Source organism: Pseudorca crassidens, chromosome 17 (genome assembly GCF_039906515.1).
Source record: "Pseudorca crassidens isolate mPseCra1 chromosome 17, mPseCra1.hap1, whole genome shotgun sequence".
Classification (NCBI taxonomy): Eukaryota; Metazoa; Chordata; class Mammalia; order Artiodactyla; family Delphinidae; genus Pseudorca; species Pseudorca crassidens.
In genome coordinates this window covers 52,616,276-52,630,880 of record NC_090312.1, presented here as the reverse complement: position 1 = coordinate 52,630,880, position 14,605 = coordinate 52,616,276, and the positions used below count along the sequence as shown (strand labels likewise).

General features: G+C 36.3%; 1 long non-coding RNA gene and 1 pseudogene across 1 annotated transcript in view; one reads left to right on the top strand and one right to left on the bottom strand.

Moving 5' to 3' along the window:
- Nucleotides 1-14,605, top strand: part of LOC137210251 (UDP-N-acetylglucosamine--peptide N-acetylglucosaminyltransferase 110 kDa subunit pseudogene) — a 632,586-nt pseudogene that overhangs the window by 444,953 nt on the left and 173,028 nt on the right.
- The window catches only part of LOC137210267 (uncharacterized), a 115,707-nt gene that overhangs the window by 100,416 nt on the left and 686 nt on the right, over nt 1-14,605 (bottom strand). The window lies entirely within an intron of this gene.

Genomic DNA, 14,605 nt, shown 5'->3' with positions numbered 1-14,605 from the left:
GGGAGTGTGCTCTGTGGTGTCACCTACCACCCGCCTCACAAAGTACACTGTTGTTGGCACTTCCCTCAGACCTGCCTCAACTGTGAGAATGCCAGAAATCGGCCCTGGTGTCCCTCAGGTGTTGCTTTCACAAAACCATCAATGCAGATCCATAGGCACAGATCCACTGAAATCAGGTAACAGGGCCACAGTTGTTGCACACTTGGACCCACCATGGGAGCTATGGAAACAGCCCAGACCCTGGCCATGCCTCCACATATGCACGCCCTATAAGCCCACAGATTCTAAAGCCAGACCTGTCCCAGCTGTGGGAGTACCCATTGTCCACTTGGATGTCCTGCAGGTGCAGATTTTACAGAGCTGGTGGTGACAGTTTAAATCTGTGGATTGCATAGCCATGGGGAAAGGGCTCAGATTTCAGCCCTGCTTCCTAAGTTGAATGGCCCCTGGAGATCAGCTCTGATTTCAGCCCCACCTCTGCCTGTGGGCAACATGCTGGCACTTGCACCTGTGTGCTCCCAGAGCTTGTAGAGGTGGGACCAAGCTGGCTGAGAGCTCACTGAGAAAGAGGCTGTTATGGCAGGCCCTGCCCCTCCCTTCACAGGCCGCTTAAAAATGGTATTTCACTTCTATGGCAGGCCCAGTCTTCTTCTGCATACACCCGTGATTGCAGCCTGTGCCAAACTCCAGCCCCTTCAGGCTGTCTCTGTGCAGCCAATCCCAGTCCTGTCCCCAGGTCTGTCCTCTAATACCCGAGTTTCAGCACCCAGCCCCCACCCACACCAGTGGAGGCACTTATCAGGCTAGGGAGTGCAGGGTGGTGGCACGGACCATCTGTGCAGGTCTCTCTCTGTTCTGCCTGCCGAAACTGGTTGCTGCACTTTCCTCTGAGCTTCTGAAGTTCTCTTCCTGTCCCAGCTGATCTTGCTGCCAGTGAGGGGGCTTCCCAGGTTGCAGGAATCTTTCCTGTTTCACAGCTCCCTTCCAGGGGTTCAGGTCCTGTCCTGCTTCCTTTTATTTTCTTTCATCCTACCTGGATACATGGAGATCTTTCTTTCACTTTTGTGTGTCTGAGATCTGCCAGGATTCAGTAGGTATTCTGTGAGAATTGTTCTGCATGTAGATGTATTTTTGAAGTATTTCTGGGAAGAGGTGAGCTCCACATCCTTCTATTCTTCCGTCTTGATTGGAGCCCTCTGGTTGTTTTTGTGATAATGAGTTGTATGAGATGTTTATATATTTTAGATATTAATCCCTTATTGGTCATATCATATGCAGATATTTTCTTCCATTCAGATATTTTGTCAATGTCTTCCTTTGTTGTGCAAAAACTTTTAAGTTTAATTAGTCCCCATTTGTTTATTTTTGCTCTTGTTTCTTTTGCCTTAGGAGATAAATCGTTGCAATATATATTTTTTGGATCTATGTCAAAGAGTGTTCTGCCTTTGTTCTCTCCTAGGAGGTTTATAGTTTCTGGTCTTATATTTAGGTAGGTCTTTAATCCATTTTATTTTTGTATGTGGTGTGAGAAAATGTTCTGATTTCATTCTTTTTCATGTAACTGACCAGTTTTCCCAGCACTATTTATTGAAGAGACTTTCTTTTCCTGCCGTATATTCTTGGCTCCTTTCGTAGATTAATTGACCATAGATGTGTGGGTTTATTTCTGGGTCTCAGTTCTCTTCCATTGATCCGTGTGTCTGTTTTTGTGCCAGTGCCATGCTGTTTGGATTATTGTAGACTTGTAGTATAGCCTGAAATCAGGGAGCATGATAATTTGAGCTATCTACTTTTTTTCTCAAGATTGCTGTGGCAACTTGAGGTCTTTTGTGGTTAATTCCATATAAATTTTAGGATTATTTGGTCTAATTTGGTGAAAAGTGTCATGGTTATTTTGTCAGGGATTCCATCAAATGTGTAGATTGCTTTGTGTAGTATGGACACATTTAACTGTTAATTCTTCCAATCTAAGAACACAGGATATCTTTCCATTTCTTTGTATCATCTTCAATTTCCTTCATCAGTGTTTCATAATTTTCAGAGTTTAGGTTTTTCTCCTCCTTGGTTAAGTTTATTCCTAGGTATTTTATTCTTTCTGATCCAATTTTAAACATGATTTTGTTCTGCTTTCTCTTTTTGATAGTTCATTATTAGTGTATAAAAAAGCAACAGATTTTTGTATATTAATTTTGTATTCTGCAACTTTACTGAATTCCTTTATTAGTTCTAATAGTTTTTGGATAGAGACTTTAGGGTTTTCCACATATAGTATAATGCCACCTGCAAATAGGATTTTACTTCTTTCTTTCCAGTTTGGATGCCTTTTATTTCTTTTTATTGTCTGATTGCTATGGCTAGGACTACCAGTACTATGTATGTTAAATAGAAGTGGCAAGAGTGGGCATCCTTGTCTTGTTCCTGATTTTAGGGGAAACGTTTTCAGCTTTTCACCATTAAATATGTTAGTCGTGAGTTTGTTGTAAATAGTCTTTATTATGTTGAGACATGTTTCCTCTATACCAATTATGATGAGAGTTTTTATCATGAATGGATGTTGAATTTTCTCACATGCTTTTCCTTTGTCTATTGAGATGATCATGTGAATATTCTCCTTCCTTTTGTTAATGTGGTACATCACATTAATTGATTTGCAAGTGTTGAACCATCTTTGTGACCCTAGAATAAACTCCACTTCATCATGGCATATATATCCTTTTTATATATTATTGAATTTGTTTTTCTAATATTGTGTTGAGAATTTCTGCATTTATATTCATCAGATATATTTGCCTATAATTTTCTTTTTTGTAGTGTCTTTCTTTGGTTTTGATATCAGAGTGATGGTGACCTTGTAGAATGAATTTGGGAGTATTCCATCCTTTTTTAATTTTTTAGAATAGTTTGAGACAGATAGGTATTAGCTTTTCTTTATATATTTGGTAGAAGTCCCCTGTGAAGACGTCCAGTCCTGGACTTCTGTTTACTGGGAAGTTTTGTTTTTGTTTTTGTTTTTTTATTACAAATTCAATTTCACTACTAGTGATCGGTCTGTTTACATTGTCTATTTCTTCCTGATACAGTCTTGGAAGATTGTATCTTTCTAGAAATTTGTCCATTTCTTCTAGTTTGTCCAATTTGTTGGCATATAGCTGTTCATAGTATTCTCTCATGATTTTATTTTGTATCTCTGTGATATTGGTTGTTATTTCTCCTCTTTCATTTCTTATTTTGTTTATATGAATCCTCTTTTTTCCTGATGAGTCTGGCTAAATTTTTCTCAATTTTGTTTATCTTAAAAAAAAATCAGCTCTTTGTTTTACTGATCATTTCTCTTTTTTTGTCTCTATTTTATTCATTTCCCTTCTGATCTTTATTATTTCCTTTTCTCTACTGACTTTGGACTTTGTTCTTCTTTTTCTGATTCATTTAGATGGTACTTCATCTTGTTTTTAGGACGTGTTTTCTTGTTTCTTGAGGTAGGCCTGTGTCACTATAAACTTCCATCTTAGAACTGCTTTTGCTGCATCACATGAATTTTGGAAAGTTGTATTTCCATTCTCATTTGTCTCAAGGTATTTTCTGATTTCCTCAATGAATTCTTCATTGACCCACTGGTTTTTTAGTAGCATACTGTTTAGTCTCCATGTGTATGTTCTTTTCCCATTTTTCTTCCTGTAACTGATTTCCATTTTTATATCATTTTGATCAGAAAGGATGCTTTGATATAATTTCTATCCACTTAAATTTGTTAAGACTTGTTTTTTGGCCAACATGTTGTCTATCCTGGAGAACATTCCATGCATGCTTGAAAAGAATGTTTCTTCTGCTGTTTTTGTATGGAATTTCCTATAGGTATGTATTAAATCCAACTGGTCTAACGTGTCATTTAAGACCACTCTTTCCTTATTGATTTTCTATCTGGATGATCTGTCCATTGATGTATGTGGTGTACTGAAGTCCCCTGCTAATATTATTGTCAATTTCTCCCTTTATGTCTGTTAATATTTGCTTTTAGTTAGGTGTTCCTGTATTAGGTTCATATATAACGAGTGTTATACCCTCTTCTTTTATTGATCCTTTTATCATTATGTAATATCCTTCTTTGTCTTTTGTTATAGCCTCTGTTTTAAAGTCTACTTTGTCTGATATGAGTATTGCTACCATGCTTTTTGTTGTTTCCGTTTACATGAAATATCTTTTTCCATCCCCTCAACTTTCAGTCTGTGTGTATCTTTAGCTCTGAAGTAAGTCTCTTGTAAGCAGCATTATAGATGGGTCCTATTTTTTTCCCCAATAACCACCTTTTGTCCATTGAAAACAATTTAGCCCACTGATATTTAAAGTGATTATTGATAGGTGTGTATTTATTGTCATTTTTTTAAAAACTTGTTTTCTGGTTCTTTTTTGTAGTTCTGTTTTTAATTCTTTTTCTAGTTTCTTCCTTTTGGTTTGATAATTTTAAGTAGTATATTTGTGTTCCTTACTCTCTAGTTTTTGTGTATCTATTGTAGGTTTTTGATTTGTGGTTACCATGGGATTCATATATGTTGATCTATAACTATATGTTTTAATCAGGTAATCATTTCAGTTCAAACACATTCTAAAAGATTTACATTTTTAACTCCCATCCTCCACATTTTGTTTTTAATGTCACGTCTTCATCTCTTTACTGATTATTCTAGATGATTTTACAAATTTTTGCATTTTATTCTTTGCGCAATTTAACTGGCTGATCCTCAGCCTTTACTATATATTTACCTTTGCTAGTGGGATTTTTCATTTCCTATATATACTTACTTCTTATTATAGCCTTTTCATTTCCAGTCAGAGAAAACCCTGTAACATTTCTTTTAGGGTAGGTTTAGTATTCATGAACTCTTTTAGCTTTTGCTTGTCTCAGAATTTCTTTCTCTCTCCTTCAATTCTAAATGATAATCTTGCTGGGTGTAGTATCCTAGGTTGCAGGTTTTTTCCTTTAAGCTCTTTGACTATATCAAGCCACTCCATTCTGGCCTGAGAAGTTTCTGCAGAGAAATCAGCTGATAACCTTTGGGGGACTCCCTTGTATATAACAGTTTTTCTCTTGCTGCCTTTAAAATTCTCTCTTTAACTTTTGCCATTTTAATTATGGTATTTCTTGGTGAGGATCTGTTTGGGTTCATCTTGTTTGGGATCTTCTGTGCTTCCCATACCTGGATATGTTTCCTTCTTCACGTTTGGGAAGTTTCCAGCAATAATTTTATCAAATACATCTTCTACCCCCTTTTTTCTCTCTTCTCTGGGTCTGTGCTGCCTTTGTCCCTAACAGCTGAGCTCTCCTCTTGGCCACTGTATCCCTCACCCTAGTGTGGAGCTGTGCTGTGGAGTAGGTGGGGCTGGTGCAGGTGCTTAGCATGGATTGTTGAGAAGGCTGAGGGCAGTCCCAGACACAGTCAGAGACCTGGATCACTTATGATGCACTGCCTGAGTAAGCACCAGTAATTGTTGCCCTTACCCTGCTCAGATGCAGCTCCTGGTCTGAGCTGCCTTTGTCCCTCACAGCTGAGCTTTCCCTGCAGCAGTGGCAGCCCTTGCCCCAATGTGAACCTACATCATGAGCAGGTGGGGCATGAGTGGACACTCATCTCAGGCTGGGGTGCACACCAGGGTGGTCTTAGGAAACCAGCCTGCATCCTGTGCAGTTTCAATACACTCTCTCCACCCTGTTTCAGAAGTAAGCAAGCATGTGTGCACTCTCATGAGCAGAGTCCAGGCTTCCCACAGCTCTCCTGTTAGTCCCACCAGTCCTCCAACCAGTCAAGGGGACTTGTTTTCCAGGTGTCAGACCCCAGCCCTGGGGCACCCAGTATGTGACTTGAGCCAATCACTCTCTATGGGAGATCTCCACTTGTGTAACCTCCCTCCTCTTCTGAGTCCCCTCCCAGGTGCACAGGTCCAAATCTGATCAGTTCTCTTCCCTTCCTTACCTAATCCTGTGTGGATCTTTCTTACAGTCTTGGCTGTACAGGAGTCTTTCTGCCAGTCTACAGTTAGTTTTCAGTGAGAATCATTCCACATGTAGATATATTTTGGATGTTTTTGTAAGAGGAGGTGAGTTTTGCATCTTCCTACTCTACCATCTTCATCTCCACAATAATTTCAAATTTTAGTTCGATCGCTCTGACCAATACATTAGCATAAGAAAATTCAGGATCCCAATTAGGTAATAACAGCAAATGCCTACATTGCACTTACCATGTTTTGGCCACTTATTCTAATAATATTACATGAATTAACTCATTTTAGTTCTCACAATAAAAATAATTAGAAGAAATTTGGTAATAAAAACTTATCCTCCTTGGCTTCAACTTTTTTCATACCATGACTTTGGCTGTTATCTTTGTTTAATTAATTCTGTGTTGGATGTTATGACATAATTTGTAAAGGACTCTAATGACAACAGAGCTTGTAAGTCACTAATCAGCTGACCTTAGAGGCTAAGTGTGGTTTGTTTTCCCTGTGTCCCTATAAAAAAGAAAAAAAGTAAAGTAGCCTCAAAAGGAAATTTTCTTTCTTGTCTGTCTGAAAGATGGATCACTTGTGTAATAGTTTGCTAGAGCTGCCATAACAAAATATCAGGAATGGGTGGCTTGAACAACTGAAGTTTATTGTCTCACAGTTCTGGAGCCTGGAAGTTCAAGATAAAGGTGTCAACAGGGTTAGTAACTTCTAAGGACCTCTCTCCTTACATTAAAGACAGCCATTGTCTCTCTGTATCTTTTCACATTATTTTCTCTCTGTACTTGTCTCTCTGTCCAAACTTTTTTCCTTTTCATAAGGATACCACCCATATTAGATTAGGGCTTACCCTACCCACCACATTTTAACTTAATTACCTCTGTAAAAACTATCTCCAAATAAGGTCACACTCTGAAGCACTGGGGATTAGGACTCCAACATTTGTTGGGGGGAGAACACATTTTCAATTACAACAACTTGGCTTAAGATATGAGGAGTAATATTACTTTAACATGAAACATCTGAAATCTCGCATCCTTGTGCCTCCAACTAGCCTGTTTTATCTTCACCACTGATTTGTGTTTCCTCTATCTTTTCTATTCTCTATCCCAAATTCCTTTAATTGATATAAAATCAAGACCCCTGGGCACCAAGTGTCTACATTAATCTATTTGTCAGTCCATCATGAGAAGAAAAGTGGTTAAATATCTTCAAAACAGAATACTAAGAAACATTATTAAAATGAGAATAACTTTCATCCAGGACTAAATAAAACAAGGAAAGTAAGGCAGAACTTAGATCAGGCTATATCTTATACCTTATCATTAAAATTTGATTAGACTAAAGTTGCAAGGTTGTGAAAACAGAGGGATGCATTAATACGATACTTTAGTACTACTTTTTATGATTTTTAAAGCAATATTTGGTAGACTTGAAAGCTAATGGAACTTTCTGTCTCTCTCCCTCTCTCCCCCACTCCCTCCCTTTCTTACTCGAATGGAGTAAAACTTTAAATAGTAAATTTATTTGGAAAAATAAATAAATTAATGAATTGAAGGTTTGGGAGATTTCTTAACTGCAGCTGCATTAATTAGGAAATATCACTGCTTTGACTTCATGTAGCCATTCACTATCTTTTACTGCAAGTAGAATATGTGTGTTGTCCCTGTTTATTTTAACTGAAATTGACCTCAAACTGTGTTCCATAATGTATTTTTTATGGTTCCTAATCATTTATTAAAAGTATAGCACTTTGCCATTCTCATACTTGTGATTTTTAAAAAACTTCTATTGCAGTGTAGTTGATTTAAAATGTTGTATTAGTTTTTGCTGTATAGCAGAGTGAATCAGTTGTACGTATACATATATCCACTCCTATTTAGAATCTTTTCCTGTACAGGTCATTCGAGAGTATTAAGACGAGTTGCCTGTGCTATAGAGTAAGTCCTTATTAGTTAGCTATTATATATATATATATATAGTAGTGTGTATATGTCAGTCTCCCAATTTATCCCCCCCGACTCCAGTAACCATGAGTTTGTTTTCTGCATCTGTGACTCTATTTCTGTTTTGTAAATAAGTTCATTTGTACCATTTTTTTAGATTCCACAGGTACGTGATATCTTATGATATTTGTCTTTCTCTGTCTTCACTCAGTATGACAATTTCTAGGCCCATTCATGTCACTGCAAATGATATTATTTCATACTACTTTTATGGCTGCAGTGAACATTGGGGTGCAATGTATCTTTTCGAATTATGGTTTTCTCTGGATATATGCCCAGGAGTGGGATTGCTGGATCATATGGTATCTGCATTTTTAGTTTCTTAAGCAAACTCCATACTGTCCTCCATAGTGGCTGTACCAATTTACATTCCCACCAACAGTGGAGGAGGGTTCCCTTTTCTCCACACCCTCCCTAGCATTTATTGTTTGTAGCTATTTTGATGATGGCCATTCTGACCAGTGTGAGGTGATACCTCATTGTAGTTTTGATTTGTATTTCTCTAATAATTAGTGTTAAGTATCTTTTCATTTGCTTTTTGTCCATCTGTTTGTCTTCTTTGGAGAAATGTCTATTTAGAGTTTCCACCCATTTTTTGATTGGGTTTATATATATATATATATATATATATATTGAGCTGCATAAGCTGTTTGTTTGTTTGTATATTTTGGAGATTAGTCCTTTGTCACTTCATTTGCAAATATTTTCTCCAGTTTGGTGTCTTTTCGTTTTGTTTATGGTTTCCATTGCTGTGCAAAAGTTTTTTTGTTTTGGTTTTGGGATTTTGGGCTGTGCTGCACAGCATACAGGAATTTAGTTCCCTGACCATGGATCGAACTCATGCCTCCTGCAGTGGAAGTGCAGTCTTAACCACTGGACCACCGGCCAAGTCCCCGTGCAAAATCTTTGAATTAGGTCCCATTTGTTTATTTTTGTTTTCATTACTCTAAGAAGTGGGTCAAAAAAGATCTTGCTGCAATTTATGTCAGAAAGTGTTCTGCCTATGTTTTCCTCTAAGAGTTTTATAGTATCCGGCCTTACATTTAGGTCTTTAATCCATTTTGAGTTTATTTTGTGTATGGTGTTAGGGAGTGTTCTAATTTCATTCTTTTATATGTAGCTGTCCTGTTTTCCCAGCACCACTTATTAAAGAGGATGTCTTTTCTCCATTGCATATTCTTGCCTCCTTTGTAGTAGATTAGGGGACCATACGTGCTTGGATATATCTCTGGACTTGCTATCCTGTTCCATTGATCTATATTTCTCTTTTTGTGCCAGTACCATACTATTTTGATGACTGTAGCTTTGTGGTATAGTTTGAAGTCAGGGAGCCTGATTCCTCCAGCTCCGTTTTTGTTTCTCAAGATTGCTTTATCTATTCGGGGTCTTCTGTGTTTCTGTACAAATTTTAAAAAATTTTGTTCTAATTCTGTGAAAAATGCTATTGGTAATTTGATAGGGATTGAATTGAATCTGTAGATTGCTTTGGGCAGTACAGTCATTTGGACAATATGGATTCTTCCAGTCCAAGAACATGGTATATCTCTCCATCTGTTTGTGTCATCTGTGATTTTTTTCATCAGTATATTTTTTCTTTTTATTGGAGTATAATTGTTTTACAATATTGGGTTAGTTTCTGCTCTAGAACAAAGTGAATCAGCTATATTTATACATATATCCCCACCTCACCCCTCTAGTTCATCACAGAGCACCGAGCTGAGCTCTCTGTGCTATACAGCAGCTTCCTACTAGCTATCTCTTTTACACATGGCAGTGTATATATTTCAGTGTTACTCTCTTAGTTCATCTCACCCTCCCCTTCCCTCCCCCTGTGTCTACAAGTCTGTTCTCTACATCTGTATCTCAGTATCTTACAGTTTTCTCTGTGCAGGTCTTTTGCCTCCTTAGGTAGGGTTATTCCTAGGTATTTTATTCTTTTTGATGCAATGGTAAATGGTATTATTTTCTTAATTTCTTTTGGAGAATTTAAGAAAATTGAAATCCTATCAAGCATCTTTTCTGACCACAATGCTATGAGATTAGAAATCAATTACAGGAAAACTTTTCTTCTCAAACTCTTTCAAAAAATTGCAGAGGAAGGAAGACTCCCAAGCTCATTCTATGAGGCCACCATCACCCTGATACCAAAACCAGACAAAGATAGATAGCACAAAAAAGAAAATTACAGGCCAACATCACTGATGCACATAGACACAAAAATCCTCAACAAAATACTAGCAAACAGAATCCAGCAACACATTAAAGGGATCATACACTATGATCAGGCGGGATTTAGTCCAGGGATGAAATGATTTTTCATTATCCACAAATCAACGAGTGTGATACATCACATCAATAATCTGAAGAATAAAAATCACATGATCATCTCAATAGATGCAGAAAAAGCTTTTGACAGAATTCAAAACCCATTTATGATAAAAATTCTCCAGAAAGTAGGCATAGAGGGAACCTACCACAGCATAATAAAGTCATAGTCGATAAACGCAGAGCAAACATCAATCTCTGTGGTGAAAAGCTGAAAGCATTTCCTCTAAGATCAGGAACAAGAAGACAAGGATGTCCATTCTTGCCAGTATTATTCAACATAGTTTTGGAAGTCTTAGCCACAGCAATCAGAGAAGAAAAAGAAATAAAATGATCCAAATTGGAAAAGAAGTAGTAAAACTGTCACTATTTGCAGATGACATAATACTATCCATAGAAAATCCTGAAGATGCTACCAGAAAATTACTAGAGCTCATTAATGAATTTGGTAAAGTTGCAGGATATAAAAACCATACACAGAAATCTCTTGCATTCCTAACAACAAAAGATCAGAAAGAGAATTTAAGGAAACCAGTCACTATTTTAACATATTAATCAATAATTTATTTTATTCTTACTTTATAAAGGAGATTTTGTTTCTTTATAAAGGAGATATAGTTTAGGAATATTATCCAGTGTAGACCTTTTAAATATCTCTATGCCAAACCCCTGATTTAGTGTTATTGTTAATAGGTCTTACCTTAAAAATTAAAAGTAACAATAACAAGCTGGTTATGGAGTAACAACGCCACACTCCCTTGTATGACTTACCAAGAGGATCCTATGAGAATTAAAATAATTCATAAGTATACTGTCAAAAGCTCAGAGATAACAGAAGTAAAACCAATGAATCACTGAAGTAGTAATTAGTAAAAGTTTGTTGTGCACACACCAAAAAGATAGTTTGCAAACCAAGCACACTCAAAGCAAAACATAGAGGCTCATAGGTAATTGTTATAAAGCAGTTTAGTGAGAAGACAGTGACTGCTTATTCTTCAGTGATTGGTTATAATATTAGAAGTTAAGTGATAGGGAATTGGTTAGTTGTTACCTCTTATCAAGCTTGAGAAGAAGTTTAAGTCTTGCTTATGATTTGCAGAAGCAGAAACAAGAAATGAGTCAGGTCAAGCTAGTAATTAAGCTTTGTTTGTATGGCTAAATTGGTTTTGTCTTTTCAGGGAATTTTCAAGTTTGGTCTCTTTTTTATTTTAACAATACTTAGCACATAAATTATCTATAAGTCAGTATGCATTGCATATTTAGTAAAAATAGGAGACTGAAGACAATTTTGGATAAAACTTTTTTAGTGACTACTATTTTGCAAAAAGAAAAAATGTACTGTTTAACAATTGTAATTTGATATTTTCCACTTTATGATAAATATATTAGTATAAATCAGATATAATCATGTTGGAAACAAGAAAGTGGTTAAAAATAATATCTCACAAAACAGTGATGTATGTGATTTTTTTTTTTTTTTTTTTGTGGTACACGGGCCTCTCACAGTTGTGGCCTCTCCCATTGAGGAGCACAGGCTCCGGACGCGCAGGCTCAGCAGCCATGGCTCACTGGCCCAGCCGCTCCGCGGCATGTGGGATCTTCCCGGACCGGGGCACGAACCTGTGTCCCCTGCATCGGCAGGCGGACTCTCAACCACTGTGCCACCAGGGAAGCCCGATGTATGTGATTTTTAAAGTAGCTTTATAAAGAAAATACTTCTTGTAAAACTGATTTGTTGTTTACCATACACAAAGGCCAAGGGAAGAGAAGGTAGATTAGTTTATTATTATTCCACATTTTCTACATCTATTTGACAATAGAATGTTTTTCTCCTATAATACATGTAACAAAATTTCACATCACAGACCTTAATTCAGGAAAGGAGAAAATAATTACAAAACATGAGTAGACTAACTGTTCCTAAAATAAAACTAGTAAAAGTGAAATAAACAATGTGAGAAAAATAGTCTTCTTGCAAGGTTCCTAGAGCTGCCTATTGCCAATTCCTAGCATATAAAATGGAAATAAGGAATCAATATTATAATAAATCTGACCTGTAAAATATTAATCTTTATGAAAATATTTGAGTGAGTAGGACTACCACTGGATAGGGTCAAGAGGGTGGACCCACTGCCCTAGTGGGGTAAGGAGACCAAGCATTAAGCCACAGAGTGTTATTCTCTGTTCTTGGCACCTAACAGAAATTGCTATACTGAGTTTTGGACTTCCTTGAGACCCTTGACTTTTTTTTCCTTCCTATTCATCCCTTTTAAGGTAGGAATATCTACCCTATACATATCCCCCATTATAAGTTGAGAGTAGATAACTTTTTTCTAGGTTGGCAGGTCCATGAGTAGAAAACAATTTTTCCCCACAATGAACCATATCAGAGCTTCACCCATGTCTGACTTAAATTATTTAGAAGATATACAATTTGAGACTTTTGAATTAATTATATTGAGATGGTATTTTGAACTTAGAGTTGATACTGGAATGGATTAAGACTTGGTGACGATGGAATAGTATGAATATATTTTGTATATAGAAATAATGAAAATTTGGAGGGAACAATGAAAGAACTGTACTGGGTTGAATAATTCTCCCCAAAATTCAAACCATCCTAAATGTGCACACGTGGCATTATTTGGAATAGGATCTTTGCAGATGTAATCAAGTTATGATGAGGTCATATTTGATAAGAATGGACCATAAATCCAATGACTAGTATCTTTGTAAGATAAAGGAGAAGGATATGTGAATGCAAAGAATAGAATCATACAGAGAAAAGACGGTCATGTGAAGATGGAGGCAAAAATAATAACGATGTAGCTATGAGCCAAGGAATGACAAGGACTGTTAGCAAACCACCAGAAGCTAAGAAGAGGCAAGGAAGGATTCTTCCCTGGAAACTTCAGAAAGAATATAGTGCTGCTGACACTCTCATTTCAGCCTTCTAGCCTCCAGAACTGTGAGAGGACAAACTTCCGTTGTTTGAAGTCATCTAGTTTGTGGCAAACTGTTATGGCAGCTCTAGGAAACTAATGCACTGTTCATCCCTCTGGTTTCAACTGACATTGAATATCCTCTATGAGCCTTCTCTAATAGTCACAAAGCTAAGTGCCTGTCCATAGTACTTCTCACTTTTCCCTTTGCATTGTCATTCATAGCACTGAATATATTATATGAAAGATCTGTTAATGAGTGTATCTACTTACTCTAGTGTGCCTCAAGGTGACAATTATCTTATTGCTCCTTGCAACACTAGCACCTAGGAAATTTCCTGTCACTAGAACAAAGTTAAAAAAAAGAAAAAAAACTACAGAGGATAACTATTTGGTTACGGTACAGTCACCATGCAACAATCTGTAAACATATGAAGTGTACCCTTCAACAGGTACATTCATATGTCAAAACTCAGCAAAGGGTTATGTAATCAAGACACCACACTGTCTGACTGAGTAAAACATTTTATAGTTTTGATGAAACAAATCTTTATAATTTTTCAGTGAAAGTAGAATGATTTTTGTCCACTGGTGTCCTTACTTGTGACAAGAATAACACTGGCAATGATATAAAGTACATATCAAAATAATATGAAATATTAATATTAACTTGATCATTAAAATAGAAAAGGCTTGTACTAACTGCAATTTATAATACATTTTGACTAGTATTAATGGAGATCACTTTGCAAATGAAATGTGTTTGCTATTTGGCTAACAATTTGCATCTCAGTATTAATTGATTGTGAAAGATAAATATGCAAAATAAAAACAAGCTCATTAAAGACAGACTCACTCCATTATTTTCTTAATTATTTTTAACTGTTTTATATTCTCTTTGCAGAAATAAAACTTGAAATTTGCAAATATTTAAATGCTCATTTTCTTCACAGTTTATAGAAGAGCATCACACAGTGCAGTCACACATAAAATGCTTAAAGAGTGCAAACCCACATTTTAATTATACAGTATCAGCTAAGATAATTCAAAAATATCAATAAACTTACAAAACAATTTCAGGAGAAATGTAAAACTCTATTAGAGTTTTAAAATCAAACAATAGATTATCAAATGGCAAAAGGAAGATAATTTACTGGACTAAAATTTGATAAAATTTGTAAATTAAATAAGTATGTAATTATAAAGCATGATATAATAATTTTCACAAAATAAATCATTTCTCAGCTCCATTCCTTTTGCTTTAGATTGAATTCAGACAATCTATTACTAAAATTTTTTCTATTTTATGAATGCTACCATTTTTGCTTTTACCTC